Source organism: Macaca thibetana, chromosome X, assembly GCF_024542745.1.
Source record: "Macaca thibetana thibetana isolate TM-01 chromosome X, ASM2454274v1, whole genome shotgun sequence".
Taxonomy (NCBI): Eukaryota; Metazoa; Chordata; class Mammalia; order Primates; family Cercopithecidae; genus Macaca; species Macaca thibetana.
The window spans coordinates 3001997-3017667 of record NC_065598.1 but is presented as its reverse complement, the minus strand read 5'-3'; the positions used below and the strand labels follow the sequence as shown (position 1 = coordinate 3017667).

At 42.9% G+C, this 15671-nt stretch overlaps 1 protein-coding gene and 1 non-coding gene across 2 annotated transcripts in view; both read left to right on the top strand.

Annotated features, from left to right (window-relative positions):
* Window positions 1-15671, top strand: part of LOC126946414 (cAMP-dependent protein kinase catalytic subunit PRKX) — a 219727-nt gene that overhangs the window by 184823 nt on the left and 19233 nt on the right. The gene's annotated exons all lie outside the window — the stretch shown is intronic.
* Window positions 4368-4501, top strand: LOC126947034 (small nucleolar RNA SNORA48). Its single transcript, XR_007722886.1, has one exon. It is a non-coding gene; the product is annotated as a small nucleolar RNA SNORA48 (small nucleolar RNA).

Here is a 15671-nt window from a genome sequence, read left to right as displayed (position 1 = left end):
TCGTAGCTCACCCCTGGGCTTAAGCGATCCTCCCACCTCAGCCTCCTGAATAGCTGGGACTGCGGGTGTGAGCCACTGTGCCTGGCTGACATTATTATTTTATTTAGAATCCTAAAGTGGTTGCCATGGGCTGCAACATGGGTCTCTCCTGTCCCCAGATGTTCATGTCCTAATCTCAGAAACCTGTGAATCTTTTACATTACATGGCAAACAGGACTTTCCAGATTAAGGCTCTTGAGAGGGGAGACTATTCTGGAATATTCAGATGAGCTCAGTGTAACACCAAGCTCCTTGGAAGAGGGCAGCAGCAAGGAGTCAAAGACATGTGATGAAGAAAGCGGAGACAGACAGAGAGAGAGAGAGACAGAGACAGAGACAGAGAAGGAAAGACAGACAGAGACAGAGAGGGACACACAGAGACACACACACACACAAAGAGAGACAAAGAGAGATGGAAAAACACAAAGAGAGACAGAGAGAAACAGAGACAGAGACAAAGAGACAGGGAGATACAAAGAGAACACAGGGAAAGAGAGAGAGAGAGACGGAGAGAAAGAGAGACAGACAGAGAACGGGGGACAGAAAGGCAGAGAGAGGGAGACAGAGACAGAGGCAGAAAGAGAGACAGAGAAAGGCTGAGACAGACAGAGGCAGAAGGAGAGATAGAGAGAGGCAGAGATAGACAGAGAAGGTGGAGGTGAAGCAACACTTCTGGTTTTGAAGACAGAGGAAGGAGCCATGAGCCAAGGAATGCAGGCAGCCCCTGGAAGTTAGAAAAAAGCAAGAAACGATTTCCCTGGAGCCTCCCGAAGACAGCAGCCCTGCTGACCCATTTCAGATTCTGACCTCTAGGGTGACTGGGGATGTGTGGGGAGAGCAGAGCAAGGGACAGGAGACCCAAACGCCACAGTGAACAATTGGCTTGCTTGGGAGTGAGCCTGCAGAGGAGTGTACACTGCTTTTCTAGAAGTTGGTGTTTGTGGCTCACATATCTTCACTGACCCATCTCTAAGCTGTCATCTCTAAGCTCTCATCAAGTCGGTTATTCCATGGTATTTGGAGCAGAAACTGGTATTTGATAACTGCGGTCCATTCTCTCGCTCTCGCTCTCTTTTTTTTTTTTTTTTTGAGATGGAGTTTCACTCTCATTGCCCAGGCTGAAGTGCAGTGGCACAGTCTTGGCTCACTGCAAGCTCCATCTGCTGGGCTCAAGTGATTCTCCTGCCTCAGCCTCCCAAGTAGCTGGGACTACAGGTACCTGCTGCCATGCCCAGCTAATTTTTTTGTAGAGACAGGGTTTTGCCATGTTGCCCAGGCTGGTCTTGAACTCCTGGCCTCAAGTGATCTTCCTGCTTCAGCCTCCCAAAGTATTGGGATTACAAGTATGAACCACTGAGCCTGCCCCAAAGTCCATTCTCAAGTGAATTCAAATTTTTTGGGGTGTGGTAATGTTTCAAACTTAGCAAGCAAACTATAGTTGCTAGCCTCTCATTCAACTAGTTGGGGCCAAGTAACTAAGTTCAATAGGATTGCAGTAGAAATGTCGTGGGACATTTAGGAAGAATGCAGAGAAAGATCTAATTCACTTGGCACAGACACCATTTTGTTCCTCACTGCTCCCTCATCTGCTTTCTGGGATGTAGATACAATGGCTGGAGCTTCAGCATTCATACTGAGTCATGAGGCAAACTTGAAGATGAAAGTCATGTATTAGGGTGGTAGAAGAGATAAAAGGAAGGGATCTAGTTCCTGAGCATCTTGAAGTCATATTTTTTTGGAACATTCTTGTTCCAAGTTGTCTGTAGCATTCAGGTTTGTTGTTTTTACTTTCGCCTTTTCTGAACCTGAGATTCATCTGTTATTAATTCTCTCAAGAACAACTACCTGGTACATCTTGCTGAAATATCTGGCTGTCAGTGAATACATACTGTCTCCTTTCTAAAAGTCTGACTCAGTTGTGATTTTTATTTCATAGTCATCATGCTTCTCTCGTTTATTTGCTCTAGATAGTGAACTACTAGTGCTAAGTTGTTATTATTGGAAGAAACCAAAATTTCTATGTTTTGACCCCCAAATAGGATCATGTAATTGTCAGTTTATTGAACCCTTTGGTAGATGAGTGTGAACTTATTCTATTGATGCACCCATCTGTTTGCATGCATGTTTGGAGTGGGGGGTAAATGGAAAGAGATTCTCCTTGTCTTCTTAGAGCTCTTGGTCACACTGCCCCAGGGACTCAGCATGAGCACGGGAAGTGTGAGAAAATTAGCATTTCCCCAGCACACTTCGCAGAGTTAACTCTCCGTCTTTACCAGGTACCCTTGTTGACCATTGTTTCCAAGCTAGGAAGAGTGTAAGCTTCCTGTTCCATTAAGGGAGGAAACCACCCCTCATATTGTCTTATGCCCAATTTCTGCCTCCAAAGAAAGAAAAAGTAAAAACTAAAAGACAGAAATGAAACCCCCAAGCAGACAGCCCGGCGCCACACCCTGGGCTTGGTAGATCGACCCCTGACCTAATCGGTTATGTTATGTATAGATTACAGACATGTATAGAAAAGCACTGTGAAAATCCCTATCCTGTTTTGTTCCAATCTAATTACTGGTGCATGCAGCCCCCAGTCACAGACCCCCTGCTTGCTCAATTGACCACGACCCTCTCATGTGTACCCTCTTAGAGTTGTGAGCCCTTAAAAGGGACAGGAATTCCTCACTTGGGGAGCTCGGCTCTTGAGACAGGAGTCTTGCCAGTGCCCCCAGCTGAATAAACCTCTTCCTTCTTTAACTCAGTGTCTGAGGAGTTTTGTCTGTGGCTCGTCCTGCTACACCATTACCATTGCAGATGTTTGCTTCATGACATCTGTTTTGTGACATCAGTTATTGGATGACTGATCTTCACCTTTGCTGGAGGGTCAGAAAAATTCACAAGCCTCCTAACATTACAGTAAACAGTAGCAGTAAAGTTAAGCTGTCGTTTTGGGCAAGAAATGCCCTCATATGTGTCTAAATATTTTGAGTGCCAGTGCTACTCATCTGTTAGTTCTCCAGTTTGCCGGGGATTGAAGAAAAAGGTTTCTTCCTGTTGGAAGAGTGATGATGATATCCCTGCATTGTGAAACTTCAGCCAGATCAGAAAGGTGAAATCAACAGATAAAAGTTTGCAAGTTGTATATCATAGGCTATTTTCCCCCTAAATTTACTTCCGGGAGACTGTGGAGCCATGGGGGTTTCTGTAGGATGGTGGAATATGAGGCTGGGTTTAAAAAGGCAAATTGAACAGTGAACAGGGTTGCAAGCCTCAAGTTCCTTTATAGAAATGAATGAATTAAGATGGCGTATCCGTCAGAGCCCCGCAGGGAGCACATTTCACCTAGGATGTCCAAGTGTGGAGATGTTAATAAAAGCACTGATTATGAACGAATGGGAAGAAAAGACAGAAAAAGGAATTCCGATAAGGCTGACCAGAGAGGCTGATTCTAACCTCTGCCTGCAGGGAAGAGGCAGGAAAAGAAAGTTGTGGAATCTTGTGAGAAATATAATTTGGAGGACATGGACTGTGAGTGAGTGAGAGCTTGGAAAGATGTGGAAGCCACTCTGAGCTTGGGAGAACATGGGGGATATTGTCAGCTTGGAAGGATGGTGGGGGTCCCTGTGAGCTTGAAGGATACAGGAGGGCCTGTGAGCCTGGTGTGGTGCAGGTTGTTTGCAGGATGAGATTAGGGACTTTCTCGTCCTGCTACCTGATAGCCGTTTTCCTCATTTTCTGTTCATATTAGTCCGTTCTCACATTACTGACGGCTGTTGTGATACCTTGATTCTTGTCTTCCTAGTTTAAAAGAATTTAAACACAGACACACAGATCAGGAGATGCAGCATAGAGTAAATTATTGCAAAACAAAAAGAGTATTTTGCAAGTCAGTGGGAGAATAGAGAGTACACCCTGAGAAAGGAGATTCCGGGCAGGCAGCTAGTTAGGGTGAGAGAGTATTGATTATTGCTGAAGAAACTCCCTTTATGGGAGTCTTACATGATGACTCATAAGGAGGTGGAAAGAAGTGTTGCTAGTAAGCATGTTCTGGGTGGTCCTCTGGGTGCACATGCGCAGTAGCCGTACATGCTTGTTCATGGACTGCAGGTCTCATTAGCATCTTATATCTCTACCCGCAGGTGTGCTTTTTACTATTAAAATGAGAAAAGGGTCAGTTTGAGGACCAGTAACATCCCTATGAGCCAATCACCTCTCTCCAGGCCCCACCTCCAAAACTTGGGAATACAATTTGACATGAGATTTGGTGGGAACACAGATCCAAACCCTATCTCTGACTCTCCTTGAGTGCCCTTCTGATTTGCCCTAGGAAGCTCATTTTATGTCCCTGACCTGAGTAGAGTGGCATCTGGTTGGTGGTGCCCATCTCATATCACCAGGGACAAAGTAACCCCTTGTTCATCCCAGCTTGGCTTCTCATCTGTGCCTACGCCTGGTTCATGCCTTGGACACATTAAAAAAAAAAAAAAAAAGTAAAGCTCATTTTAAGGGATAACAGCATGGCAGAAAAAGCGGCAAATCAATGGGGCATTGGACCACCTGTGTAGAATAACCAGCGCACACCTGTGTACAAAATTAGAGTTTGCATAAGGCAATCAATCATGAAGCCACACACACATGTCCCCAGCAAGTGAGGACGACACAGGAAAAAGTGACTCTTCCAAATCCTTGGGGAAAAATATGATTCAGAACCCTCTTCAGAAGTCACTGGTTTTTACTGTGGAGTTGTAAGAGGTCAGTCTGTGCTCTGGAAAATCCTGACATGAGAGGGACTTGTGTTCAGCTTCCTGTTAACCCCTTTTTGGAGTCTGCCTTCTCCTTTAGCAGATAAACTCCGTTAATTCCAGGCGCTGTGCTGCAGTGGGGGGTTTGTCTTGGAAGTAAATCAGCTGGGTTTTCGAAACTGACAACCCATTTGCTGACAGTGCACTAATTTATTAATTCTTACTCAAGTGTCAATGGCTGCTTAATTATGGCAACAGGCAAACAGCACTGGCATTTCACCAGACCTAACGTCGTAATAGTAGAACACCTACCGAGTGGGAATTTTCATTACACCCACAAGAGCAAGGGGACGCTATTTTATCTACAGGTTGGCTGTGAGAGAAACTGTCTGATTTGCTCTTTTGCAAACAGCATTTGTATCTACTCTCTCCCTTTTTTTCCCACTCCAAATTATTCTCTCCTGGTTTCCCACTCTCTGTCAATTATCTGATATTAACACCCTTTCCTCCCCTCCCCTCCCCTCCCCTCCCCTCCCCTCCCCTCCCCTCCCCTCCACTCCCCTCCCCTCCCCTCCCCTCCCCTCCCCTCCCCTCCCCTCCCCTCCACTCCCCTCCCCTCCCCTCCCCTCCCCTCCCCTCCCCTCCTCTCCTCTCCTCTCCTCTTTTCCTTTCCTTTCCTTTTGACAGGATTTTCCTGTCACCCAGGCTGGAGTGCAGCGGCACAATCATAGCTCACTGCAGCCTCCAACTCCTGGATATATATATATTACATATACAACAGCCATTCCTTAAAGTTATAATGAATCTGCCCTATACTAATGTACCATTTTTTATTTTATATACCATATTTTTACTGTACATTTTAATGTTTGGATGAATTTAGATACAGAAATATTTACCATTGTGTTACAATTGCCTGCAGTATTCAGTACAGTAACCTGCAATACAGGTTTGTGGCCCAGGAGCCACAGGCTAGACCATATAGCCTAGGTGTGTAGTAGGCTAGACCATCCAGGCTTGTGAAAGTGCATTCTGTGATGTTCACACAATGAGGAAATCACCTAAGGACACAGTAATCAGAATGTATCTCTGTTGTTAAGTGACACATGACTGTAGCCTTTCCCACTACTATGGTCTGAATGTTCATGTATTTTCCAAATTTATCCTAACCCCCAAGGTTATATTATTAGAAACTGGGACTTTGGGGAGGTGATAAGGTCATGGGGGTGGAGCCCCATAAATGAAATCAGTGCCCTTATAAAAGGGACCCCAGAGAGCTCCCTCACCCCTTCCACCATGTGAGAACACAGCAAGAAGGTGCTGTCTACAAACCAGGAAGGAAGTCCACACCAGACACTAAATCTGCCATGTCTTGATCTTGGACTTCCAGAGTCCAGAACTGTGGGCAATTAATGTCTGTTGTTTATAAGCCACTCAGTATACTGTATTTTGTTATGGAAGCCCAAGCTGACCAAGACAGTTACAGACTGAGATCTGAGAAATCACATGGTTTTGGGCATGAAAAAAAAAATTAGAGACAGGACTGGTGGAGGTTTTTTCTCGGAATTTAGTCTTTAATTTGAGTTCCATTCCAGAGGCCATTTCTTACTGTGATTGGAAATGTTTGAGTAGCCTGTGTTCTCTTTCTTTGTATTCCTGCTCTGATTTTATCTTCTAGTCTCCCACCAGGAAGTTAAATCTTGACAGGTACTAACAGAAATGAAGAATGTGACCATTTCCTCCAGGGTAACCGTGTGTTTTAAGTTCTCTGAAACAACTAGCATGCATCATTTTGTACATTCTTATTTTGTAAATAAAACCATCTACTTTCAAATAATAACATGCTATGGATGGAAAAGTCTCTTCAGTGTATGATCTGACTTTTGTTTACTGCAATTTGGTGATTTGATGATAATCAGAGAGGAATCATAGCATTGATATACCTGCTGGGGACATTAAAATGGGATTGAGACAGAGTGAATTCCCAACTGGGGAACAATGATGCAATGTGTGAAAACCGTGCCTGTCTACAACAGCTCTTGGGCTTAGGAAAATCTTCACATAATTTCTTGTAGAAACAGCTGCTTAAGGGCGGCAGGCTGTTGAGGTCTGCAGTTTGTCTGGTCTTCTTCTGACAGTTTATAACAGATTTTTTTCTCAGTATATACTGCTTGCACACCCGCATTTGGGCAGGCAGATGTCTGCAGGTGGAAGCTGACATTTTGCTTAAGGGATACTGTGCAAACCGTGCCTCATCTTGCACCCAGCCAGGAAATATATATCGGTAACTGTGACCACATGTGTATGCTATTTAGTGATGTCATGAAAGAGTTGCTTATGCTGTAGTCAGAAAAAAACGGGTGAGGTTAACGGGCTTGGGGAATTTTAATCTTGGATAGCCTAACACTTTGGTGAACATAAAGGCAGTCTGGATAACCCATTGAGACTATATATCTTTTGTTGCAGAAAAGCATCTATAAGCTTGAAATACACATCTTTGTTACACATATGGAGAATGTGAAGGCTTTCTTTCTTCCCAAGCATGTACAGCTAAGGCTACATTTTCTAAATCCCAAATAAATCGAGTGCAAAGAAACTCCAATAGTAAGAAATACCACTAAAGGAACAAGACATGTCCTCTAAAGCATATGCTATGTTCTTCTTCTGCTTAGTCTGCTAAAGCAAATAATTTTAATTCATAGATGGATAGTCTTGAAGGTATCTTCTTTGTTTATAGACTGAGGTTTACAGAAACTAAACAAATGTAAGCATTGTTGTTATCTACAAACAAAATCAAAGCTGATAAATTCAGATTAACTGTAATTATCTGGATGTTTTAAGCAAAAATATATTTCTTTGAAACAACCCAACATCAGAGAGCAAAGCATGAACTAGAATTAGATTATCTCAGTACAGACCTAGTTTCCCGTTTTACTGGCACTGTAGTAAGTTGTTTAATAGGTGAATTACTCATAATATGCTGGGTTTGATTTTTATCTTTTCAGGATAGAATTATAACGATTTTTAAACATTTTTATTTTTTATTTTATTTTACTTTTTTGAGATGAGGTCTCGCTATGTTGCCCAGGCTGGTCTTGAACTCCTGGGCTCAAGCAATCCTCCCACCTTGGCATCCCAAAGTGCTGGGATTACTAGTGTGAGCCACCATGCCCGGCCTACAATAATTTTTTTTAAAGTCCATCAAATTGTGTTTGCATTCTTTTGTTCCCCTCAAAATATTAGATGGAATATTGCATAATATATCTAACTTGTTAAAAGAAGTCATTTAAAACTCAATAGTGTAAATCTGACAGTGTTTGAGCTGGCTCAAGGTTTTGCATTAAATAGAAAACAGCCCGATGCACACTCCAAACATCTTACATTGGGGTTTCAAGCGATAGAAGCAAGAGTTCACCCAACTGTGTTTGAAAATTTCCAGAATCTGTTATCTCAAAGGTATGCTGCTTTGATGTTTTGACAATTCTGATGGCAAGATGCTTTCTAGTAGGTTGATTTATGCTTGGGCTGTTCCCTCAGCTCCGTCTCCTCAACTCAGGGAGTTTTGCAGGCTTCTCTTAGTTTCTGCCTTCCAGTCATAGCCTGGAAATGCTCTCAAGGCAGTGAGCTGGGACCACCATAGGTCTTTTGGTTTTCTGCTTCTAGAGAATCACTGTCCTTTTTTCTCTCTCTCTTTTGAAAATTTATTTATTTTCCCTTTGTTTTTAAAATTAATCTGTTGAGAATCACTGTCCTTAACTGCCTGGTACCCAGTCTTGAAAATAGTTCTTCGTTAAATGGTTGACTCTTTACTTTTTGGTCATTTGAGGCTGGAGGGAAAACTCTATTTATGTTACTCCATCTTGACTGGAAGCGTAAGTATGGTGGCCAGCTTACACTGGTTTGCCTGTGGCTTTCTTGGTTTTAGCATTGAATGTCCACATCCCAGGATGTGTTCAGCACTGAACCCCTAAGTTCTGAGTCAACTAGATGGTTGACCACCCTCAGTGAATGTCCAGATAACATTCTTACACTCTACTTCCTTGATCTCTCTGGTTTTCTAGTAATGGTAGACAGTCCAAGTTATTCTGCTTCTTTGTTAAACTTATATAAAATGCATGCTATTCCCAGTGTCTGAGAGCTAAAGGTGCTGTCTCTATTCAATGGATATCGTTACAAAGTTTATCATTTTTTATGGTTTATGAACTAAAAAAAAGACACTTAAGAGGTGACCAATTAGATAACATGAAACTATATGTGTGTGCATATGCATATATATGTGTATATGTGTGTGTGTGTGCATATTATTATATATATCAACAGCATCCGACAAATCTGGCTCAACCTTCATGTAACAAAATTGTGATTTGTTCTTCAGTTGCCATGAACCCCCACACTGAGGATCATGTAATCTGAATGTGCCCAGATGAACCAAGCATGCAACTTGAGAGAAAGCTAACTGAGGAGTAGGGACTGAATTAAGAAGCAGACACCACAGGTCAAGATTCAGGATCCAATCAGATTGAACCCTGCCGTCACCCAATAGCAAGATCCAATTAGATCATGCCTCATGGCATCACTTCATTGCAAGGTCCAATTAGATCTTGTCTAATTACCTTGCACTTATAAAACCTGACCCAAAGCCCCGCTCACAGACACAGATTTGATGAGCATTACTTCCTGTCTCTTTGCCAGCTGACTCACAGTAAAGCTTTTCTTTTGTCAAAAGCCAGTGTTATGGTATTAGTCTCTATGTGCGTTGAGCAGCGCGTTCATTGATTGTTTGGTCATCTGTAGCTCTGTCTGTAGCTATAGATACTCAGCTACAGAAACATCATGGCTGCGTGCTGCTAGTAATTATGCCAAACATGTGCTATAAGACCATAAGGTCTTTATGGGTTCTCTGATCACCATAATCCAATACAAAACGTTCTTTTTTGAAGTTGAGCAGAAAGAGAGATGAGCAGAAATCACTTAGTGGGTTGAGGAGAGTAATGCAAAAGATTTGGAGAGTAGGAGGAGGAAGTGGGCTGGATAAACACAGTAGGGACTACATGTTGGCTGCTTCCATAGAGACTGTTTCTGAGGCAAATGCACTCATGCCAGGAAACAAAAATAAAGAGATATTTTAGTTTCTGAGTGTATCTACTTTCCTAATGTGCAGCTGTTTATTAACATTAATGGATGTCTGGGTTTTTTTTCACTCCATCCAAATTTAAAGCTTCATAGAATCCTAAACTCCAGTGTTGGAAGCAGCCCGAAACCCAATCACCCCACTTCTTTCAAGCAGACTTCTTATCCAGGATTAGAAATCAAAATCCCAGGGAGAACATTATCAAAATTCATGCACCCTATTCTTTTTCAGTAGGTCTGGGGGAGGGGAGAAAATCTTAGCTACCTATTAAAAAAAAATTCCCAGATGGATCTTCCTGATGTGTACCTTAAAGAGTCACCATTCTAGGGAAAAAGAGGACCTTAAAAATACTTGCGTTTTCCACTTGATCATGCCCAACAATTATGTGAATGAGAAAATGACATATTTTGCAACTAACCAGCCAAACTGAAAAGATTTTTTCCTTCTGTATGTTCATTAGCAAATTGGGACAATTTAACTCGCATCCTAGCCAATTTCTGCAGAAGCTGGGGCTGCGTGTCTTTAGCTGGTTTGCAACGATACAAGCAGCTGTATCTCCACTGGATGGAATGCACTGTCTAACACATGGCATGCAAAACAGGATATGACAGCATTTTGGCAAGCAAAGGCACTCAGCTTCAAGGAGCTCTGGGGCCTCTCAGCATCCACTCTGCCCCTACTGCCTGCTGACAACTCACATCAATGCCTGGATGTATGGATCTTGCCTAAAAATCAAAATGTAACTGGGAAATAGAAATGCAGAGATCCAATATTGTGCAAGGTAGGAGGAAGGCAGGAAGGAGACTTGCCAATAAGATAAATGTTGAATAAATAACTGTACATAATCTGCCTATGGTTGGGCTGGTGGTAGAAAGTACGAAGGACGTTTGCTTAGACTGATTCCTCAACCTGAGATTGAAGCAAGCCCATGGTGGGGAGATGCTGGCGTTCCTGGGTGGAATGGTGTTGAAAACAAGTCAAACACAGAGCAAACTTGTCCCATCTCTACTTGGGTTCGTATCCTTTCCCTTTGCAAACTGAGCTGTGATTCAGAGGCAGTGGAAGCCATCACCTGGGGCTTCAGTTCTTTCCAGACTTACCCTTCTGTGGAACAAGGTTTTGTGTCCAATCCATTATGGGGAGATTGACCTTCAAATTTTTAGCTTTCTCCCTTTTTCCTTACTTTTTCTCCTCTTCCTCCTTCTCTTTCCTCCTCTTCCTTCATCTCCTGCTTTTTCTGTCTTCCTTCTCCCCTTTCTCCTCCTTCTCCTTATTCTTCAGCTCTTACCCTTTATGTTAATGCCCAAACAATATGATTTGAGTCCAACTTGGACACTGGGGAAAAGTTTATTCCTTATGGGTGCCTTCACTAGTACTTACGGTATCAGTACACAGCACCCAAAATAGGACATAAGCCTCTACCTTAATTCTCCAAATGCAGTTAAATCTAGGTGGTGACATATACTGCAGTCTTAATGTGTTGGCTAATGACAGGCAGAACAAGCAAAAAAGAAAAGAAAAGGAGAGAACCTTAATTTGGAAACTGCCAATGACAGCTGTTACAGTCTATTGCCATAATCCCCGCTGGTAGGTCCTTGAAGGCACTCTTGATATGATACAATGAACGTGGCATTTTACTTCCATGGTTTTCCTCACCAAAACCTGTAAACCCAGTCTGATCATGAAAAAAAAATCTGACAGGTCCTAATTTAGGGATATCCTAGAAAATATTTGCCAAGTGTCCTCAATACTGTCAAGGTCATCAAAAATAAGGAATGTCTAAGAAAGTGTCTCATCCGAGACCAGCATAAAGAGATGTCATAACTAAATTTAATGTAAGATCTTGGAAGATGCTGGAACAGAAAGAGGATATTAGGGGAAAACCAAGGAGATCTAAATAAAGTAGAAAATTTAGATGATGATGATGGTGATGATGATGGTGATGGTGAGGATGGTGATGGTGATGGGTGGTGATGGTGATGGTGATGATGGTGATGGTGGTGATGGTGATGGTGAGGATGGTGATGGTGATGGTGGTGGTGGTGATGGTGATGGTGGTGATGGTGATGGTGGTGATGGTGATGGTGAGGATGGTGATGGTGATGGTGGTGATGGTGATGGTGATGGTGATGATGGTGATGGTGATGGTGAGGATGGTGATGGTGGTGATGGTGATGGTGGTGATGGTGATGGTGGTGATGGTGATGGTGATGGTGATGGTGGTGATGGTGAGGATGGTGATGGTGATGGTGAGGATGGTGATGGTGGTGATGGTGATGGTGGTGATGGTGATGGTGAGGATGGTGATGGTGGTGATGGTGATGGTGAGGATGGTGATGGTGGTGATGGTGATGGTGATGGTGAGGATGGTGATGGTGGTGATGGTGATGGTGATGGTGGTGATGGTGATGGTGGTGATGATGGTGATGATGGTGATGGTGGTGATGGTGATGGTGGTGATGGTGATGGTGAGGATGGTGATGGTGGTGATGGTGATGGTGGTGATGGTGATGGTGAGGATGGTGATGGTGGTGATGGTGATGGTGAGGATGGTGATGGTGGTGATGGTGATGGTGATGGTGAGGATGGTGATGGTGGTGATGGTGATGGTGATGGTGGTGATGGTGATGGTGGTGATGATGGTGATGATGGTGATGGTGGTGATGGTGATGGTGGTGATGGTGATGGTGAGGATGGTGATGGTGATGGTGGTGATGGTGATGGTGATGATGGTGTTGGTGATGGTGGTGATGGTGATGGTGATGATTATGGTCATGATGATGACGGTGATATACACTTCCAATGAGAGATAAGGTTGTTTCTAAGTATGGGTCCAATGTGGCTTAGTAGGCGCACAGGAAAGTCTTTTCAGGGAACCTAGCTCTCATTGCTATCTTAGCTATACCAAAGAGTGTTATACATGCTCAGCAAACAACATCTACAGGAACTAGCCCTCAGGAAAGTGAAAAAAAAAAAAAAAAGAAAAAAAAAAAGAAAGGCAGTAGAGGGCCAGCCCATTCTTCTCATAGCTCATTGATACACTTGGTCACATGCTGCCACTACCCGCAAGGGAGGCTGGCTGGGGAAAGGTATCCCTATAAGGGCAGAAATGTGCCCAACAAAAACTTTGGCAGGTAGGTGGGCATTCCACAACAAAAAATACAAAGGAGAGAATGAGAGTTACCAGTGTCTGTCTTAGCCTTCAGAGAGATGATGAGTTGAACCAGGAAAACAGCAGAGGGACTAAGGAGAAAGGGAAAGGTTGGAGAAGGAAGTTATCCACAGACTTGGTGGAACATTTTGCCAGGTCTGATGTGAGGATGACGATTGGACATGGAAGCTAAAAAATGTGGCCATGATTTCTCACTTGGATAAACAGATAGTGACTCCTTGAGATATGCCATGTAATGGTGGTACATGGGGATGAAGGGAATGCTATGGTTTGAAGGTTTTGTCCCCTCCAAAATGCATGTGTTGGATACATAACTTCCAATGCAACAGTTTTGGGAGGTGGAGCCTGATGGGAGGTGTTTAGGTCATGAGGGCTCCACCTCATGAGTGCATTAAAGCAGCCATAAGAAGAGCTTGGGTGGGGGTGGGTTCTCCTCTCTCTCTCTTTCTCTGTCTCTTCCGCCGACAAGCCCCCATGTTCCTTTGCCACATAAAGATACAACCTTTCTCCCCTCTGAAAGGCCCAGCATTCAAGGCACCATTCTGTAGACTAGGAGAACAAGTCCTGACCCATGATGCCTTGTTTTTGGACTTCCCAGACTCCAGAACTGTGAGAGAATAAATTTCTTTTCTTCATAAGTTACCCAGTCTGTGGTAATTTGTGACAGCAGTATAAAATGGCCTAAAATGAGGTGAGGGGCTAATAAATATGAGTTTGAGTTAAATAGAGGCATCCAAGTAAACAGATTCAGTAGATCAATGACAATTTGAATCTCACCAGGGAAAGGCTAAAGACCCAGGGAGTCATGTGTGTATGGGACCCAGGGAGCCATGTGTGTATGGGACCCAGTGAGTCATGTGTGTATGGGACCCAGGGAGCCATGTGTGTATGGGAGATATTTAATGGAGCAGAAGTAGATGAGGTCTCAGAGAAAAATAAAGAGACCAAGCATAAACTCTTACAAATATGGGTATGTGGAGGAGAGAAAGCAATAAAATATAATGATAGATATGGGAAGTATGAGCGCTATCAGGAAGAGGCAAGGAGGACACTGTGGAAACCAGGGGAGGATAGATTTCAGAAGAGAGAGACAAGGCAGAAACCCAAAGAAGATAAACTCCTGAGAATGGGTTCCTGGTTGGAAATGAGATCTCAACCATGTTTCCAAGGTGGCATCACAGAGCAATGAAGATGGCGGGTGCCATAGCCCATGGGAGAAAATGAGCGTAGACCATGGGGGAAGATATTTGCTAGTGATGGGAAGAAGAGAGAGTAGACAATAGCTTTTGGGAAAGAGCAGGTCAAGAGAAAACTTCTTAGTGAAGGCAGGAAAGTCTGAGAACATCTGCCATGTGTGTGTTTTTTTTTTCTTCTAAAAATGTCTGGCACCATCTGGCATCTTTGATTCATGTAAAGTTGTTGAAAGAAAAGGAGAAGAGAGAGTGAGCAGGAGGAGGAGAACATGAGTGTAGCCTGGTCAGGTGGTGTCTGTGGTCAAGACATGACCAACGAAGAGGCCAACAGGGAGATTAGAATGGGTGAGCAGAGCAGGGTTTTGGGAGGGAGGAATGAACCCAACACCCTGGAGATAAACGTTCCCCTGAGGATATGATAATAGGCTTGTATCTAAGATGAATGTGGCTTGCCACGGGTGATGCTACACATTCCATCACAATAGCACCATACATAGAAGCTGTCTCAGTTCTTGTTAGTCATTGCCTCATGTCCCCTGATATAGTGAGAAGACATTCTTATTAATGGCCTTTTATTCTCTTCTCTCTGTTCCCCTTGATGTAAATTATGGTTCTGAGGAAACTGTAAGGCTCTGTCTCTCTCTCTGTCTTTTTTTTTTTTTTTTTGTTTAACTGCACAGAACTCCCAAATCCCATCATTCCACAGGAATCGGATTGATGTCATCTAAACCTCAGCATATGTTTTTTGTTAATGATGGAAAGTTTCTCTCACCATCACCAAGGGAGTTTGCTGAGACCTAAGGGTGTAAGCTAAACTCTCTTTATCATGTAAAAAACAAAACAAAACAGAATTACCAGTGTCATTGGGGGAAACTATCTGGAAATATGAAAAATACAGAAAACATTAATAAAAAAGGAAAATTCATACAGTCTATCTCAAATGCCTCCTGAGCTATAATATAATTTATTGTTATCAAGCTATGAAAAGTATCATATGATGTTTAATGGCAGCACCTTGATTGCATATGGATATGCTGAACATGTGTCAATTATTTTTTTAGATGCTAAATTGACAGAATTTGAAAGCTCCAGATGTGAAAAGTTAAAGAAAAAAGTTGATCCCCTTGAGTTTCGTTGGAATTCTCTCGTGTTTATTCATGTTTCTTACATTAGTAAGAGTACTTATTTGCTCGCTTGGGAGAAGCTAGTTGTGTCAAAGGTTTCTTGTTACCAATGTTTAAATAGCTGTAAAACATTCTTTCTCTATTTGGAGAGCTGAGATTTGCTTTTTGCCCCCCTTATACATTAGTACTTTGGAACCACTTGAATATGAGCTTTTTCAGGAGTCTTTTGCCTCTTAAGTGGGGTCTACTTCAAGCTGGTATGACTGTCCTCCTGCAAAAGAC